This window comes from Euprymna scolopes, chromosome 31 (assembly GCF_053919585.1).
Source record: "Euprymna scolopes isolate OS-2025 chromosome 31, ASM5391958v1, whole genome shotgun sequence".
Classification (NCBI taxonomy): Eukaryota; Metazoa; Mollusca; class Cephalopoda; order Sepiida; family Sepiolidae; genus Euprymna; species Euprymna scolopes.
Window position 1 is genome coordinate 58,188,681 of NC_136512.1, and position 19,608 is coordinate 58,208,288.

General features: G+C 32.3%; 1 pseudogene; it reads right to left on the minus strand.

Annotated features, from left to right (window-relative positions):
• Nucleotides 1–5,491: 5,491 nt before the first annotated feature.
• LOC145255976 (U2 spliceosomal RNA) lies at nt 5,492–5,630 on the minus strand (annotated as a pseudogene).
• Between the last annotated feature and the right edge of the window lie 13,978 nt (nt 5,631–19,608).

Sequence of the window (19,608 nt, forward strand, 5' to 3'; positions counted from 1 at the left end):
GTTTTATTTAAGGACCACAAACCGGATTTCAATAATAAACGCAGTATTAGACTAATTGAACAGTGTGCATCTGACACAGGTAATATCAGTAAAAAGATATTAGACAGAATTATACCAACCTTAAAATCCAAAATTAAATATAAACTCTGGACTTTTACGAGTGAAGTAATTAAGTTGTTTGAAGTGTCCCCGAAAAATCAAAAAAAGTAAATTTATTATGTTTGACATAGATGCGTATTACCCTTCAATTTCCCCTATAATATTCGAGAAAGCACTTAAACTAGCTGAAGAGGAAACGGAAGTGACTAAGTAGAAATTGAAATTATGAAAATACACAGAAAATCTTAACCATATATAATGGGGAACTGTGGACAAGAAAATATAGAGATGCCCATTTTGATATCACGATGGGTAACGGATTCGGCGTTTACCGACTTGGTAGGATTGTACTTACTAAGGGAGTTAAACAAAAAAAAATACCTGGTTTTAATGGGGGGTATATAGGGATGACGTACTCTTTATAGTAAATTCCAGCGATCGTATTACTGAAATATTGAAATATCAGTATTTTTTAAAGAAATGGGATTAAAAATAAAAATAGACATCAATTACAAAAATGTAAACTTTTTAGACATTACTCTTAGTCTAAGTGATAACCCGTATGACCCCTATCACAAACCTAACCAAAAATATTCTATATTGATTATCAATCGAATCATCCTAAGTGTATGGAGAACGCTCTTAACCCTAGCATTTTTAAAAGAGTGTATGAGCTTTCTAAGAATGATACTTTTTTTGATAAGAACAATGGAGCTCTTCTTAGATCGGGATACCATGGCAAAATGGAATACAAGAGGAGTGCAAACAATAAGAATAACACACCTAACAGCATCGCAATGAGAGCAAGAAAGAAACCGAGGATTAAAAAGGTTACATTAATTAGGATAAAAGGGGTGTAAACACTGAGAGTAATATTAGCAGTGATACGGGTAATAATGAGGAGGTAATATTAATAAGAGTAACAGCTGCAAGAAAAAGGTTTGGTTTAATCCGCCGTTTATCGTGCATATCCAAAATGATATACCTAGGGAATTTTACAGAATAATTGATAAAAATATCCCACCTGAGAATATATTAAGCAAAATAATTAACAGGCACTCGCTAAAACTATCTTTCTCTACCTCAGCCAACTTAGCTAACACTATAATAAGCGCTAATAAAAGGAAAATAAGCAGAATAATTAATAATAACGAGTCAGTATCTGATGAACTGGTCTTAGAGAGAAATTGTAACTGCAGAATACCTGGCAACTGTCCGTTGGATGGTAAATGGTTAAATCAGGAATAGTGTACACATGTGAAATTAAGACCGATAATATTAAGAAGGTATATCTTGGGGCCACGGGTGCGCGTTTAAGGAAAGATACAGAAACCATATTGCATCCTTCAAAAATGAACCTGAGATGGAAACTAATAGAGGTGTTTATGATAGAAGGGGGGTGATACAAGAATTATAATTAGAAATAAAAAGAGGAATACAACTGCATTAGCTGATTTGGTCAGGGAACTTCATAGAAACAAAAAACGATTTTGAATTGAAATGGTCAATAGTAGATAGGGGTGTAAGTATAGACCTGGGAAATTAAAAAGGTGCAATCTGTGTTTATTGGAAGCCTTCTACATAGTCAATTCTAAAGAAAGAATATTAAATAAAAGGCTGGATGCTATACAGGGATGTCTTCACAGGAATAGATTTTGCTATCGCGTCTTAAATGTAGCTGAGATACAAAAATAAAAAAGAAAAGGAAGAGAAAGGAAAAGAAAGGAAACACATTCTGGAAAAAATAAAGGTTCTTAGGTGCAGAGCCAACGTTTATATAGCGTTAAATAGCTAAGAATGATGTAAATTAGTTGTAATGATTGATTCAAATCAAGCAAGCAAATCTGGACCCCAACATTCTACATTATAAACATATTTTAGAAATAACAACCACGGATTACTAGATAATAAATTTAGATTTATAATAAGGATTAACAAGGATTAGCAATACTGTCTCGAAACTGGTACCACTTTTTAGTCATGTTGATAGCAAATTTCAAGACAAATAAAAAGTAATTGGAATTAATTCTTACTGTTTTCGGACCAGTAAAACCTGAAAAATTATAGCTTTTAGATATTAATATATTTATAACCGTTTTAATAAAAAAAAACAAGGTTAACCCCCATTTTCATTGAAGTAAAATGTAATTAGGGCTAAAAATTAGTTTTACTATTAGAATACTTATTAATGGGACCTGTATTACTATCGAATAAGAATTTTAGAACTATCAGATAAATATTTTAGAACTTAATTTCTGAAACATTATTTTGTATTTAAGCCATGCATAACCTCAGCAAATTATGGTTTGTTAGCAAACGTAGGTTAATGTATGATATCATGGTTAAGATGTGCCGTTAAAACTTATATTTTTAATAAATTAGCTTAGTTCTAATTGGTTCCGTTGAATTATTAAATAAATCACAAATGAATATCAGGGATTTACTATACTAGACACACCGAACGACCCTGGTTATTTCCCCTTTATCGTTAGGAATAATTATTCTAATTTTGGTATCTTATAACTTAAATTATTTTTTTTTAGATTCCAGACTTACAGAATTATCTCCCATCTACTTCTAAACTATCCAATAATCATAAATCATAACAGGAAAACAAAGAAAAAGGAAAAAAAAGGAAAAGGAAGAAAAGAATGAAGATGCTTATTAGAAGGAAAATAGGTGTATATATATATGTGCATATATATATATATATATATATATATATATTATGGCTTTGTAAAGACTAAATTTGAACTTGTTCGAAAACATTATTTTAGATTGTGAAATTAAAAAATAAAACTGATGTGTCAGCTGACCGGTTTCGAAGCTAAAATCAAAGTTTAAATTTAGTCTTTACATAGCCATAATAAAATTTTGTACCCCGCAAAAAATATATAAATATGCATATATATATATATATATATATATAAATATATATATGTGTGTATGTGTGTGTGTGTATGTGTGTGTGTGTAATAATAAACATAAAATTTAAAAAAAAGATAAATAGATCGAGATCTTTATTTTTAAATGAAGAATGAAAATGAACTAAATATAAAGTAATGTTTAGATTTATTTCCTTATTGAATACCTGCCCTAACTCGCATAAATGAGCATGCAGATAATTTTGTAAATAAACAGAGACCATTCCCGATACGAAACTTACGTGATTTCGTAACGATCAAAGCTAGTTGATTAGTCCGATCTAAAAAATAATAAAATTAAAAATTAAAAATGGAAAAAGAGGAAATTAAGAAAAAAAGAAAAATTAAAAAATAAATGTTTTTAAAAATAAGGTTAATTAAATTAAGAAATATAGATATCTAATTTAAGATATCGATAAATATTATTAATAAATCATATTTAATGGGCATAGGTAATTAGGTATAATATCGTTTTATATTTAGTTTGAAATTCGTTTTTTTAAATAAAGATACAAAAATAAGTAGATATATAAATTTTTAAAAGGGTATTTAGTTTGATTTTTTATATAAAGATACGAAACCACGTGGATATATAAATCTCCAAAAATATACTTTACAAAGGATGCGACAGAGGTAAACTGCCCCCGCTTGTTTTCTTTTTCTCATAATGGAAATGTTTCTTTTCCTTAATGTTTCATTGTTTTTTTTTTATTTAATAAGTCTGAGGAAAGGCTGTTCTTGTGAAAATCTTCAAACGACATATTGTTTGAATTTTCGAAATGGTCTTGAAACAATTGTAACTAACAATGAAATACACTTTTTATTGCTATCAACCCATTTCTTGAAGTCTTGGTTTTTGTTAAAAAAGTATATATATATATATATATATATATATATATATATATATATATATATCTTCAGTAAGTTTTAAGAGATCAAGGGGATCCCTCCTGGAACTAACACTTGATTCTATTTTGACTTAAATTTATACTCGAGGGCTTGTTTAAGAAAATATGCTGTACCCTTTATGGCTTCTATTTGTATTTCGTCATAGCTTGATCTTCCAGGTATTGCTCCTAAGTATTGCTTCTGAAGATTCTTTTTTCATGAGCCAGTTGCTTCTATCACAATCGGTATAATATTTATTTTTTCAGAGACCATGTCCTTTTAAATCATTTTGTAGGTCTTGATATTTTGTTTTCTTTTCCCGTTTAAGACCAAAATCAATTGGGACTGTGACGTCGAGAACGAGCGCAGTTCTTTCGGGCTTGTTCCATATTTCAATATCTGGTTTGATTTTCTTGTCTTTTATATCTCTGCCCGCCTGTATGTCTTTGTCATAGAACACGGTATGCGCATGCGCGTCTGTGTGTGTGTCTGTATAATTAAAGTAGATCATACTGTCGGACATGAAAGAATTAATTATATAAAATGTGACCTTACGTGTTATTTTACGTACGAATACACACATATATTACTATGCGATAATAAAATTTATATAATAGCAAACAACTGTGCGCACAAGATTACTCTAGGATAGCGATACAAAATAGATTTTTAAACTAACAAAAGCAATAGAAAATAAACAAATAAATGAATTAAATAAACATAAATATAAATAAACGATCACACATATATGTATGTATATATATGTATATATATGTGCATATATGTATGTACATATATATATATATATATATATTTATTTATATATAAACTAAAAAAAACTAACCTAGATTTAAAACAGATCAAGAAACTAGATATCCAGGCTAAATAGAGCACACACAAATGAACAGGTCAACCAGAGGTCTAATAGGCCATTGCCCGATAAGTGTATGCTCATTGGCTGATAGGAAGGGTGCGATTAAAACTAGAAAGCTGATTAGCATACTAAAATTTCAATAGAAGATGCGTATATAAAAACAACAAACAATCACATAATTCGCGCATAAGCCTAAAGAATCCTAGATTGAATGAAACGCGGAATATTCAGTGTAGATTAATCGCCATATATATTTTATAACTTACTAACTAGTTCTACCTATGTATTGAGCACTTTTAAATAAATACGTAAAGTTTACGCATAAATTTATACTTTCGTATATTAATTTTATGTAAATTTAGTAGTTATATATATATACATACATATAGATAGATAGATAGATAGAGAGAGAGAGAGGGACAGAGAGATAATATATATGAGAAATTTTAAGTTATACACATTAAAGTTTTTTACTTAGACTATTTTTAATGGCACACCTCATCAGAGGAAAAGTTTTGTTAAGGAAAATAATGATTATATGGGGTCATAAATTTTGTTATTTAGCACATAGATTGAACAAGGCCGATAGCCATTAGTCGCGTGCCCTCGTGTAATGAATGGACGCTTAAAAAATCTGGAATCCTTAAAAAAACAACTTGAATGATCTGGAATATGATTGAATGGCTTTGAGACGTACTGGTTGTAAAGTGGGTGATCATTTTACTTTAAATTAATACAGAAAATTGATTCCCCCACTTCATATCACAAAGTTACAAACGTAAGTATAGCATATAGTAAGAACAGATACTACACTTTTATCTTGGCCAAAAGGCCAAGAAAAGCATATTTAATTGCTCCCACACCGAGCAAATTAGGCACAAGGCCGATTTTTACTGTGATGAGTGAAGGGGAAATGGGGACACACTACCCGGGGAGTAGGGAAGCTGGACAGTGACAATTGGTATGAAGAGTTGCCCCTACATTGACCAAGGTCTTATATGTGGGATTGGTATTTATTTGCTCCCCCACCGAGCAAATTAGGCACAATGCCGATTTTTAAGGTGAGGAGTAAAGAGGAAATGGCGACCAACTCCCCGGGGATTAGGAGAGCTGGATAGTGACAATTTGTATGAACGGATGCCCCTACATTGGCCAAGGTCTTATATGTAAGGTTTGTATTTATGTTTTCCCCCACCGAGCAAATTAGGCACAAGGTCGATTTTTAATGACAGGAGTAAACGGGAAATGGGGGCCAATCCGCTGGGAGTAGGGGAGATAGATAGTGACAATTGGTATGAAGGGTTGTCCCTACATTGACTAAGGTCTTATATGTGGGCTTGCTCCACATATGATCTTGGCTTGCAGTATGTACCAGAACAGATAGTACACTTTGATCTTGGCCAAAAGGCCAAGAAAAGGGTATTTATATGCCCCCCACCGAGCTAATTAGGCACAAGGCCGATTTTTAATGTGAGGAGTGAAGGGGAAATGGAGACACACTCCCCGGGGAGTAGGGGAGCTGGATAGTGACAATTGGTATGAAGGGTTGCCCCTACATTGACCAAGGTCTTATATGTGGAGTTGCCCCCACATATGGTCTTTGCTTGCAGTATCTGCCGGAACAGATACTACACTTTGATCTTTACCAAATGGCCAAGAAAAGGGTATTTATTTGCTCCTCCAATGAGCAAATTAGGCACCAGGCCGATTTTTTAGCTGAGGAGTAAAGGGGAAATGGGGACCAATTCCTCGGGGGTAGGAGAGCTGGATAGTGACAATTGGTATGAAGGGTTGTCCCTACAGTGACCAAGGTCTTATATGTTGGCTTGCTCAGACATATGATCTTTGCTTGCAATATCTACCGGAACAGATAGTACACTTTGATCTTGGCAAAAAGGCCAAGGAAAGAGTATTTATTTTCTCCCCCACTTAGCAATATAGGCACAAGCCGATTTTTGATGTGAGGAGTTAAGGGGAAATGAGGACCAATTCCCCGGGTTGAAGGGGGGCTGGATTGTCACAATTGGTATGAAGGGTTGCCCCTATATTGACCAAGGTCTTATATGTAAGGTTTCTATTTATGTGTTCCCCTATCGAACAAATTAGGCACAGGACCGATTTTTAATGTGAGGAGTGAAGTGGAAATGGGGATCTTTGCTTGCAATATCTACCAGAACAGATAGTACACTTTGATCTTGGCCAAATGGCCAAGAAAAGGGTATTTATATATTCTCCCCCACCGAGCAAATTAGGCACAAGACCGATTTTTGATGTGAAGAGTTAAGGGGAAATGGGGACCAGCTCCCTGGGGAGTAGCGGAGCTGGATACTGATAATTGGTATGAAGGGTTGCCCCTAAATTGACCAAGGATTATATGTTGGGTCGTTGCTTGCAGTATCTGCCGAAACAGATACTACAATGTGATCTTGACCAAAAGGCCAATAAAAGCTGTATTTATTTGCTCCCCCACCGAGCAAATTAGGCACTAGGCCGATTTTTAATGTGAGGGATGAAGGGAAAATGGGGACCAACTCCCCGTTGAGAAGAGGAGCTGGATAGTGACAATTGGTATGAAGGGGTTGTCCTACATTTACCAAAGTCTTATATGTGGGGCTGCCCCACATATGATCTTTGCTTGCAGTATCTGTCGGAACAGATGCTACACTTTGATCTTAGCCAAAAGGCAAAGAAAGAAACCTAAGAACAGCATCTACTAACAACAGACCTTTGATCTTAACCAAAAAGGCCAAGCACAGACAAACCGATCGACCGACTGACTGAGTGACTTATAGAGTCGCTTGCACGCGACTAAAAACTAAAATGTTTGCAAGAAATATTTAGAAGAAATTCAATTATAAAAGGATACCTTTAGTATATTTAGGTTCAAAGAAAAATATTTAGGCACACAAAAGTAATAACTTAAATTAAGAGTTTTTACTGTCCAAATGCGTGCATATGACGCAATCATTAAAACGCTATAAAGCAAAATCCATTGAAGAATATAATTATTCTGTACTAAAATTTTCTCTGAAAAGCTTCCTGCAAAATTTCCGAGACATATTTTAAAATTAAGATGTTGAAAAGTAATAAAATATTTAAATCATAATAGAATATAAACTTCTACACAAGTACAAGTTTTAGTGTTCAATGTTCATTGACTCAGGTCTTATTTACCTATCCTCATTTAATACAAATCAGCAGAAAAGAGAACAATAGATATTTGACATGAAAAAGTTTTGTTGATTGTTCTTGTTTTACGGCATATCAACCGTTTTTAGGTCATTTAATGCCGATTCCAGCGATTTTGAAGAAAAAGTTTTTAATAGAGTATAAATATTTTTTTCAAGTCAGTTTCTGTTTAACCCATAGTTGGGAACCTAACATGGACTCCTACTGCGGGTCAGACAATTAAGCAATGGCGATTAAGCAATGGCGATTAAGCAATGCCAATTAAGCAATGACAATCAAGCTGGGGCCTCACCATTGGATATATTTTAAGGTACTGTCCAGAAACTTGACATTATGAAAGCTGGGTTTTTTGTTGAAGTGCAGAAACAAGCGAAAGGCAATAAGGAAATGGTGGCCAGGAAACTCACAATAGGATTTGGTTGATATTAGTACGACAAATTCTGGACAAGTAAATATAAGTCTAATTCAATTGAAATCTTGTTGACAATGCATTTTTAAAATAAATTATTCTTGTTATTTATTTAAATAATTCACATATCTATTTCAGATTTTAAAATTTACTTAATTTGGAGTAGTTAATTATAGTATCTCATCACTCATAATACTTGATTTTAATTATTCATTCGCATCGGTATATTTTTTTATTGTTGGAGACGCCCCTCCGTGGGATTAATGGACTATCTCATGACATCACTTCCTCTGGTGACGTCACTTCCGGTAACGAGTACGGGTGCCCGGCAGAGAGATTGGTATGTTTAGACAAAGGGTGGCGCCAGGAAGCTAAGAGGAAACAAAAAGATGAAGAGGGAAAAGCGACATACACAAAAAAGATGTGTTTTATACTGTTCTGCTAATTAGCATTGCTTTTTTTTTGTGAAAGTGGTTCTCAAAAACATAATTCGTTTAAGCATTTTCTGAAGAAAAATAAACACTACCTCTTTTACAAATTTTAATTCCTTTAATGTTTCTTGAATATATTTACGTCTTCCAAAAATCCTCCGCGGTCGGCTAAAATATTTTGACGGGCCGGATCTGTTACTCGTGCCATAGTTTGAGAGACTTGTTTCAAAATAATAAAAAGATTATTCAGCATTTTATAACGAATCATTGTTGTATATAAATATCAATCTATCGTGTCGATATCAAATAAAGTGCAACTCGTCCTCTAGATTTTCATACAAGCAAATCGTATCTTTATGACATATATTTTATTAACCTTATGTAATCGGCCATGTTATTTATATACGTCATGTTTTAGAAATGAGTTTATATATATATGATTAAATAAAAAAATTAAACTACTTTTCTTTTAAATTCTATTCATATTTTTATTTACTCGTTGAGACGAATTCGATTCGAACGGAATCGGATTAATATAGTTCGATGTATTGCATGTTTCTTTAGTTCTTGTGATTGAGGGAAATAATAGGATAAAAAAGGAACAAACGTACAATTAACGAGTGCATGCGAATATGCTGCATCGGAAATGTAAAATCTCGTAAGAATTGAGGCATCTGCAAAATATGTCAAACACACAAGTTGCAGAAATACGCACATTCGCGCATGGAATTAGAATATAACGAAAGTTGTCCTCTATATAAATTCATATGCTATTAATTTAGCAAAATATTACCTGTGTAATTTTAATAAAATATTATGAGTACGAACATATGTTATAAAAATTCTCTTGCCAATGAAGTCGCAAGTAATTCATAAAGTTAATTCAACACAGCAATATGTTTATTATAAACTGTAACATGTAGAGCATATGTCACACTCAGAACCAGAAATTTTATTATAAAGAAGTAGTTTATTTGTTGTAAAAAAGATTCAACGTCTCTTTGCATTTGGTTGTGAGGGAAAGTTTAATATAATAAACTAGCATCAGAAACTCAACCTGCCCTTTAATGTTTTATGTTCATTTTTTTTTACTATTTGTAAATAATGCATTGCTATTCTTCCAAAATTATTATATTGGAATTAGTATTCAGAGAATTAATATGATTATTACTGTCTAGCGATTCTTTAACATTTTTTCTTAATCCTTCTAAATTCGTTTTTATTTCTTAATCCTTCTAAATTTATGCTGATTTCGGAGGGTCATGATAGATTTTAACTTTGTTTGTTACTAATAACACCATTTTAGTAGACTTATTTACACATACATAACAATTTATCTTTCTGACAATAAATTATTTAATAATTTATAATCGTGACTTCCTTTGGTACTTAGGGCTGTGACAACAGCATATTCGTTTTCATTGTTTTGGCTCTCGAGTATATATCCGACACAGTTAGACACAGTTAATCACTGAGAATGACATAACTTAATATAAAAGACTATGAGATATCAATGGTGCTGTTGTATTTGCCCTAGTTATTGTATTGTTTATTTAAATAAATATTTCGTTAAGATTCTATGAAACAACAATAATTCAAATAACGTTTATACAAATCTTCTTTACAAAATATACAAATATTTGTCTCGTGGTATTAATTGTGATTAACATATATAGACTTATAAATATGTTGTTCGTTATGAATTTAATATATTTCGAGTGTATAATAATGCTAATTCTACTACAACTAATAATAACTAGACTAGCATGCGTTGCCCCTCTCCATGAGTGGTTAAATCTGGGAAGAGAATTTGGAGAGTGCTCAAGATATCGAAGAGGACTGCTATGTCAAGGAAGGCTGGTTAGATGACACATGCCTTCTGCAGTGCATATTATGCAAATGGTCTTTTCTATCTATGTTGCTGCATAGTGGCATAGTAAACCGAAGGCTGCAAGAAGCATTAAAGGTATAATTTTGTTGATTCGAAAAAGAAGGAAAACTTGCCACGCTCAGATTGAATACTTGCTAAGAATACTGTAAGGTTGTCATTAAAGGAAATGATGACTTTGGCATTGGGCATGTCGATCATGATGAATCTCTATGTTGAAAGTTTTGATTGCAGTGAGCCAAGTTATGTCTGTGATTGACGTGTAAAATTTAATTTGGGAGATTCTGTATTGAAAATACATTCATCATGATTTGTGTTTGTACAAAATTACAAAAAAATCAAGGAGTGGTTATTGAGAAAAGTGCGAACTAACGAACGAGCGAATGATTTGGGGCCAATTGTACACCTATAATGGTCCGTAGAGGAACAACAAGAATTATCCTGAAAAATCTGTTCTGATAAAAATTTACATTTACCATAACTTACGTTTCTGCGAAATTTCCAAAAAATCCAAAGCGTGGTTATTGAGAAAAGGACGAATGGAAGTTAATTACTAAGTCCAGCCCCTTTGTCAGGGAACCAATACATTTTTTAATCCCATTTTCACTGCGAACAAGTTAAGTGCCACTTGGATGTAGGGGGACTACCACCAGAGACAGAAGTTTAAGGGATACTATGTAGGGAGTTAAGCAGCAAAATGTCTGTTCACATTACACTTGACCTTCTGCATGTCAGTACAGTTGGAACAGCAGGGACTCTGAAGGGAATTCCCAAGTCTAGCAGTTCTGGGGAAGAAACTATTGGAGTAGAATGATTTCTACATGTAGGGATCCTTACTTTGTAGGGGTGGGGCTTTGCTGTTTATCACGTGTGTCAGGGTATTTACGTCGAAGGCGCACAAGGGATTGCAGTTCGTCGGAGCATCCACCATTAAAATACTTGTAAAACAAACAGAGAGATGCAACATTTCGTCGATGGGACAGAGGTTGAAGCTGACAGTACAGAACATATTCGGTTGCCGACTCTTTTAACCCTGTCCAAGAGTAAGAGACTAGTAGCAAATGCGCCAGTCCCAAATGTGACAGCAATACTCCATGCATAGGCGAATGGTGGCCTTGTAGAGGGACAGGATGCTTTCAGACGTCAGTAACTTTCTAGTACAGTAGAGAGATCCCACTTTCTTTGCAGCAGCCTTGGCAATGCTCTCGATGTATCTGTTCAAACTCATGTTCCCTGTGAACGTTAAGCCAGGGAGTTTGAACTAAATATTTTTAAATAATGTATCATTAGCCATAGCTATTGAAAGTTGAGAAGGTTTCTTGTAATTATTCACGGGGATCGATTGGAAAAGAATCACCTCACTGAAGAATATGTATTTACTACACGTTAAATAATCATCCGAAAAACACGCGTATCTCACTAAGTAATAATTTCGTACACAGTTATAGAGAATATATTTTCTTATTACATTTTTTCTCTAATAATGCATTTGTAAATAATTTATGAATTTATCATTTACTCGTCTCTAAAGAATGTAGTTATAAACGATACTCGACCTTCAGTTTAGTAGGAAATATTAAAAGAATAGCAATATTGTTCATCTTAATAACAACAGACAATAAAACATTAAAATATCTATATAGAGCAAGCTTACTATGGAATCCGTAATAAACTATTTTCATTCTATACAGTGAACGCTTACAATACTACGAAATGCGACTATCAGTGGGCATTTGTCTAAATTCCGTAAAAGACTAATATTAAGACTTTTATAGTACCCTTGAACTTTCGTGCGTTCTGTGAAAATTCCTACAATTGTAAGTACAAATGTTATTTATTATGTAATATCAGTGAATATGTTTGATACTGGGGAAAAGATATAAGATAAAAGACACATACTAAGGAATTCCAAAGGCCGCTCACAAAATAATATTAAGACTAAAAATGAAGATTATGCTCTAATCACAGACTTTTTACAGAATTATAAGTTATCGAATAAATTATACGAATTTATAGGTTAATCATATCTAAAACATATCAGAGTGTCGTTCGCATAATCGTAGACATGAAATTGTTTTAAATTACACACACACACACACACACACACACATATATATATATATAATATTGTTGATTTATTTTTTTATTAGCAATTCTGTAGTCTTTTTTCTTTTCGCTCCTTGGGCGCTTTTTTTTTCTAAAGAAAGGAGTTATCAGCCCTTTATTTACATTTTTATCGTCAAACATTTTTAGGACGTATCATTTATTTATTATTATTATTATTATTATTATTATTATTATTATTATTATTATTATTATTATTAATCATATTTATTTAAATATTATTCTGTGCATCCATGGACATCCATGTTTCGGAGATTACTCCTCATCAGTACGTCTCAGGGTGTGAAAAGAAAGAAAAATACTACAAAATCTCTAATAAAAATAATAAATAGATAAACAATCTTGCATTTATAGCGATAAAAATGGAGCATGAAAGAATTGATAAGGCCCCCGTGGTCTTGTGGTAAAACACCAGACTACTTATCGAGCAGTGGCGTGTTCGATCTTTGTCAAGTAAGTTTAGCCGTACTGGTGAGGCGTAAACTCCGAAACATACATGTCTAGGGTTGACTTGCTTTTATGCACGTAATAATATTTAAATACAAATGATTAAAAAAAAATAATAAATACGTCCTAAAAAATGAGGGCGACAAAAGAATGTAAACAAAGGGCAGATATTATTTAAAAGAAAAACGCCCGGGGACCGAAAAAATACTATAGCATCGCTAAACACTCCATTTTTTACACTTGGCACACGCTCGAGTTTCACGGAGGTGTTGGTCAATGGCAGATTCCAAGATGGAAGAAAGGGGGTAAGAGCGACAAGGTTTGCCCAATCGTATTTTTGCTGGAACACGTTGGTTGATTCGAGTCTGCAAATTTAAGGAGGTTCGACTTACATAGTCGGCAGCACACTGACAATTAAATTAATAAACTGCATTACTTTTTGTAATGTAAGGTAAATCATCCTTAACAACTAGGGGAAATGCAGACTTTACACCAAAGACCAAACGTAGAGCAACGGACGGGAAGCAATTTGACACAGATTTACTGATTCGTCTACCAAAATACTGAACTAACTATCCAATTCAAGCGACCTTTAAGTCGACAGGATGACTAGAGGGACCAAAGAACTCAGGAGAATGATATTTTTTAACTTTATTTTTAATAATATAATCAATTAAAGTCTCCGGAATGAAGATGTCCTTGACGGTCTTCAATTCACGCTGTACTTTATCAGAAGAACAAATTCTAAGGGCTCTATACACTAACATCTGAATAAACCCAATCGTCCTGGAAGTAGGCACAAATGAAAACCAGTACATATAGGCCGGTAGATGTCTGCTCACAGTAGACTGTTGTAAGAAAAGAACTCTTACTGCGTTCAACTAAAACGTCCAAGAAAGGCAAGCAACCATGTTTTTCGTTCTCTATAGTAAATATTTACGTTGTTTGCAGAGAATTAAGTTTGTTGAAAAATGTTTTCGCCCAATTTTCAGAGGAAAAAAACTGCAAAGGTTTCGCCAACGTATCTAAAATATATTGATGGGTTCGCTACATCATAAACCATGCCGACTCGTAAATCCCGAAAATATAAGCTAGTGCAGGACCACGGAGATTTCTTATCTGAACCCCGTTGATCTGACCATACATAAGGTCGTCGAAGCTCAATTCTACGGCTTTAGTACAGATCAACAGGAGTTCAACAATAATGCCCCTGCTGAAATGTAAAGGGGTTAAATTACTACCGTAAAAAGAGTCGGCACAAATATTAATAGTTTAATGTAGTCGAACATTTGTAAATAAACTAGACACGTCGAATGGGCACATAAAGTTATTTTCAACACCAGGTTACAGCTCACGTAAATGTTCAACAAGTCAGGAATTAAACTTTTAGTTTACAGAGCCTAGACCGGTTCTATAATTTTAAATATCCATTGGGATAGACAGTGCTGGACAGACTTTATGAAAATCTAGCGTATGCCAATGTGTAAAGAATGGAGTGTTTTAGGATTTGGGATCGGGTTGACTCTCAAAATCACGTGCTGATTTTGGAGTCAGTCTCTATTCTCCACCACAGATCGTTTCTATATCGACAGAAATAATTCGTCAGATAATTAGACTATGGTTACATGGCTCGTACCAGATGGGTGATTATTTTGTTAGGCGAGGCACTGTATGTACCGCGCTGATTCGGAGAAATTTCTAGGTTGGTTTCCAGGGGTATGTTTAATTCACTGGGAGAGATGTACCCCGTATAAACGCGACTGGCGAATGAAATAAGGAAATCTGAATGGTTTGCAACACGAAGTTGCGTTTCGTGGATCACCTAAAATATTTCGTAGATGGGGCGGCCCGATCCTAATGAGCAAAATGTATACTCATATCCGAGTTCTACCAACGGCAAGTAATATATATATATATATATATATATATATATATATATATATATATATATATATATATATATATGTATGTATGCACATACATATATATATATATATATGTACATATATATAGAGAGAGATAGATACAGATAGGTTATATATATATATATATATATATATATATATTAATGCTAACTAAGGGCACTTAATCTTTGAATTTTAAACTTTAATTCAAGCTATTGTATAAAAAGTATATTTGAAACTAATGGTGTCTTCTGTAGGGTTCAACGTGAAAAAAACACTTATAAACCAAGGTACTGTGGAAAGGCAAGTGAAGTTTTCTCCCTGTATACTGGATTTCAGTATCAAAATGAATCAGATAAGCAACCAATTTCATTAAAAAGGGGCAATGCCACCAATTTCATGGTAATAATATTACGACGTGAAACATATATTTAATCGCGGGCAAAATCAGATGTCCCCGCTAGTATATATATATATATATATATATATATATATATATATACATATATATATATGAATGTGTGTGTGCGTAAAATATTTATGTATATTTATATGTATATATGCAGTATATCTTATACGTATATTTAAAAGGTGTTTGTATTTTATCATTTTTTTCTCTTTTTATTTCATAGCATATTTATGTTTTAGTAAATACATGTAAATTTATTCAGAATACACCTTCATCAATCTTACTTAGTTATTGATTATTTCTTTCGCCTTAGTAATATATGGGGATTTGTCAGCTATAATGGTTAGTCTATACTTTTATTTGGCCAACTTTTTCTGTTCCATTCTTAAAGGCTAATGAATCGCATACGGCAATAGAATTTTCATTCTGTCTTAAATGATTTATGTTTTGAAGATGCAAAACAATATATATATATATATATATATATATATATATATATGTATATATGTATGTATACATATGTATATATATTAATCAAAAGATGGGATAATCAAATTCATATTCAATAACTGAGTCAATTGACAATGAAGTCTACAGTAAGATTCATCGATATTTATCACCAAGTATAGAATTACAGAATATTTAAAAAAATACTTTGAGATACAAGGGCTAATAAAAACGGGATAAAAACACTTATTTAAACAGTAAAATACAATGAAAAAAATAGAAAATAAATACATAAGCAAAAAAATAAATAAATAAAAGTAAAGAAGTTAGCAATAGATGAAAACAAAGGAAAAAAAGACAGAGAAGACGAATAAGGAGCAGAAGGGAAGAAACGTGTCAATAATATAAGAGAAACCGATTAAATGAATACACCAGGCACACTCAGCCATGCAAACGTTGGCAAAAAAAAAAAATAATAATAACTGGGTCAAGCAAGCAGACGGGAAAACACAGAACCGGAAAAAATCAAAGAGAATAAGGGCAGGGCAATTTCAAAAAACGCGTAAGAAAAATCTATTCTACAAATACTAAATACATATACACATGTAGAAGACACATATATTCAAATGCTAACGCAAATACATACATATATTAATATAAACACATAAACTGAATAAAAACAAAATGTTAGTAGCAATAACTCCAAGGATAAATATATATATATATATATATATATATATATATATATATATATATATATATATATATATATATATATAAACTAATATTATTATGTTATTAAAAGCTAATTTAAAGCTAATTCAAAAAATTATGATATTTTAGTTATATTTATGTAGAAATATATGTTCAATATTCATCTTGAAGCAATGGTTGCCTAATCTCTTACTGTGTTAATGTTTGTATGTATTCATTTCGAAAAGCTGCTGAATCAGTTTATGATTTAGACATTACTTTATTTCAAGTATATTTTAAGCAGTGGGGTGGGGATATAAAGTCAGTCCCGGAAATTACTTAAACCGTTTACAATTTAAACATTACTTTATTCCATGTATATTTTTAACAGTGGGGTAGGGGATGGGAAATCAGTCCCGGAAATGGGTGAAACCGTTTATGCATTAAACATTACTTTATTTCATGTATATTTTTAACAGTCGGGTGGGGAATATGAAGTCGGTCCCGGAAATGGCTGCACCCATTTACGTTTTGGACATTACTTTATATAATGTATATTTTCAAGAGAAGGATGGGAGTTAAGTAGTTGGTCCCGGGAATGACTAAAAAGTTTACGATTTAAACATTGCTTTATTTCATGTATATTTTTAACAGTGGGGTGCGGGATATGAAGTAGTCCCGGAAATGACTGAAACAGGTTACTATTTAGATATTAAATTATTGAATGTATATTTTTAGCAGTGGGTTTGGGATATAAATTTAGTCCTGGAAATGGCTGAAACAGTTTACGATTAAAACATTTCTTTATTTCATGTATATTTTTAACAGTGGGGTGACGGACATGAAGTCAGACCCGGAATTGAATGTGATAAGCGCAAATATATACTAGACGAAAGCGTCGTCCAGTATTGAATGAGATAGGTGGAAGTCATATAGTAGCAGAATATCCAGCGTCGCCCAGGATCGAATTAGATAGGTGAAAGATATATACTAGCAGAATATGCGGCGTCACCCGGGATTGGATTAGATAGGTGTAGCATATATACTATGAGAATACCCGGAGTTGATTGATATGTTTGTAATTAAATAATCATCCCACACAATATAACACAGTTATTATTTAAGTAAGGAGAAGCAACATAGTGGGTTTAAGTTATGAAAATGATTGTCGAAATTAGTAACATATCCAAGAATTATGAAAAATGATGAAATGTAGTTTATTTTATTGGTGTGTTTGTAATGAAATAATAAACCCACGCAATATATTAATGTTGTTATATTAGTAGGAGAGGAGAGGGGCATAATGCGGATTTTTAATTATAAAAAATGATTGCCGAAATTAGTAACATATCCAAGAATTATGAAAAATGATGAAATGTGATGTATTTGATTGATGTGTTTGTAATGAAATAAGCGGCCCAGCAAATATATTAAAGTTATTATTTGAGTAAGGAGAAGGCTATTAGGTGTGTTAAATTTATGAGAAATTATTATCGAAATTAGTAACATATCCAAAAATTATGAAAAATATGTAATTTAATGCATTAGTGTGTTTGCAATGAAATAATTAGACCAGACAATATATCAAAGTTATTATTTTAGTAAGGGGGCGATGATGTGGGTTTAAATGATGAAAAATGATTGTCGAAATTAGTAACATATCCAAGAATTATGAAAAATAACGAAATGTGAGTTAAATGGTTACTCTGTGTGAAATGAATTAATCATCCTAGAAAATATACCAAAGTTTTTATTTTAGTAGTGTGGGGTTATTAATTTGAGCAAAAAATATTTAAAAAAGTGATTGTCGAAATTAGTAACATATCCGAGAATTATGAAAAATTATGAAATGTAAATTAATAAATAGTTGTGTTTTTTATGAAATAATCGGCCCAGACCATATATCAGTTATGTTTTCGTAAGAGAGGGCGATGAGGATGGTTTACATTATAAAAAAATATTGTTGAAATTAGTAAGATATCCAAGAATAACGACAAATGATGAAATGTGAGTTAATTCATGTGTGTGTTTATAATAAAATAATCAGCCCAGACAATACATCAATATTATTATTTAAGCAAGGGGAGAGGCAATAAAGAGGGCTAAAATTATGAAAATTATTGTCGAAATTAGTAACATATCCAATAATTACGAAAGATGATGAAATATTAGTTGATTAATTGGTGTGTTTGTAATGAAATAATCATCCAGGACAATATATCAAAGTTATTATTTTAGTAAGAGAGGGCGATGGTTTTTATTACAAAAAAAAAAAAAATATGGTCGAAACTACTAACATATCCAAGAATTATGAAAAATGATGAAGAGCGTTATGTTAGTAAGAGAGGGCGATCAGGATAGTTTTAATTATAAAAAAATGATTGTCGAAATTAGTAACATCTCGAAGAATTATGGAAAATGATAATATGTGGTTTATGCTAATGAGTGTGCAATTAAATAATCAGACCAGACAATATATCAAAGTTATTATTTAGTACGGCGGAGGGGTGGTGGCGTCGGTGTAAATGATAAAAAAATTATTGTCGAAATTAGTAACATATCCAAGACTTATAAAAAATGATGGAATTTGAGTTAATTGATTAGTGTACTGTACTGAAAAAATCAACCCAGACAACATATCAAAGTTATTATTTTAGTAAGGGGGAGCTATAAGGTGTGTTTACATTATGAAAAATGATTGTCGAAATTAGTAAGATATCCAAGAATTATAAAAAATGATGAAATATGAGTTAATTGATTGGTGTGTTTGAAATAAAATAACCAACCTTGATAATAAATCAAAGTTATTATTTAGTAAAGAGGGAGGTGCGAAAATATGTGTTAAATTATGAAAAATGATTGTCGAAATTAGTAATATATCC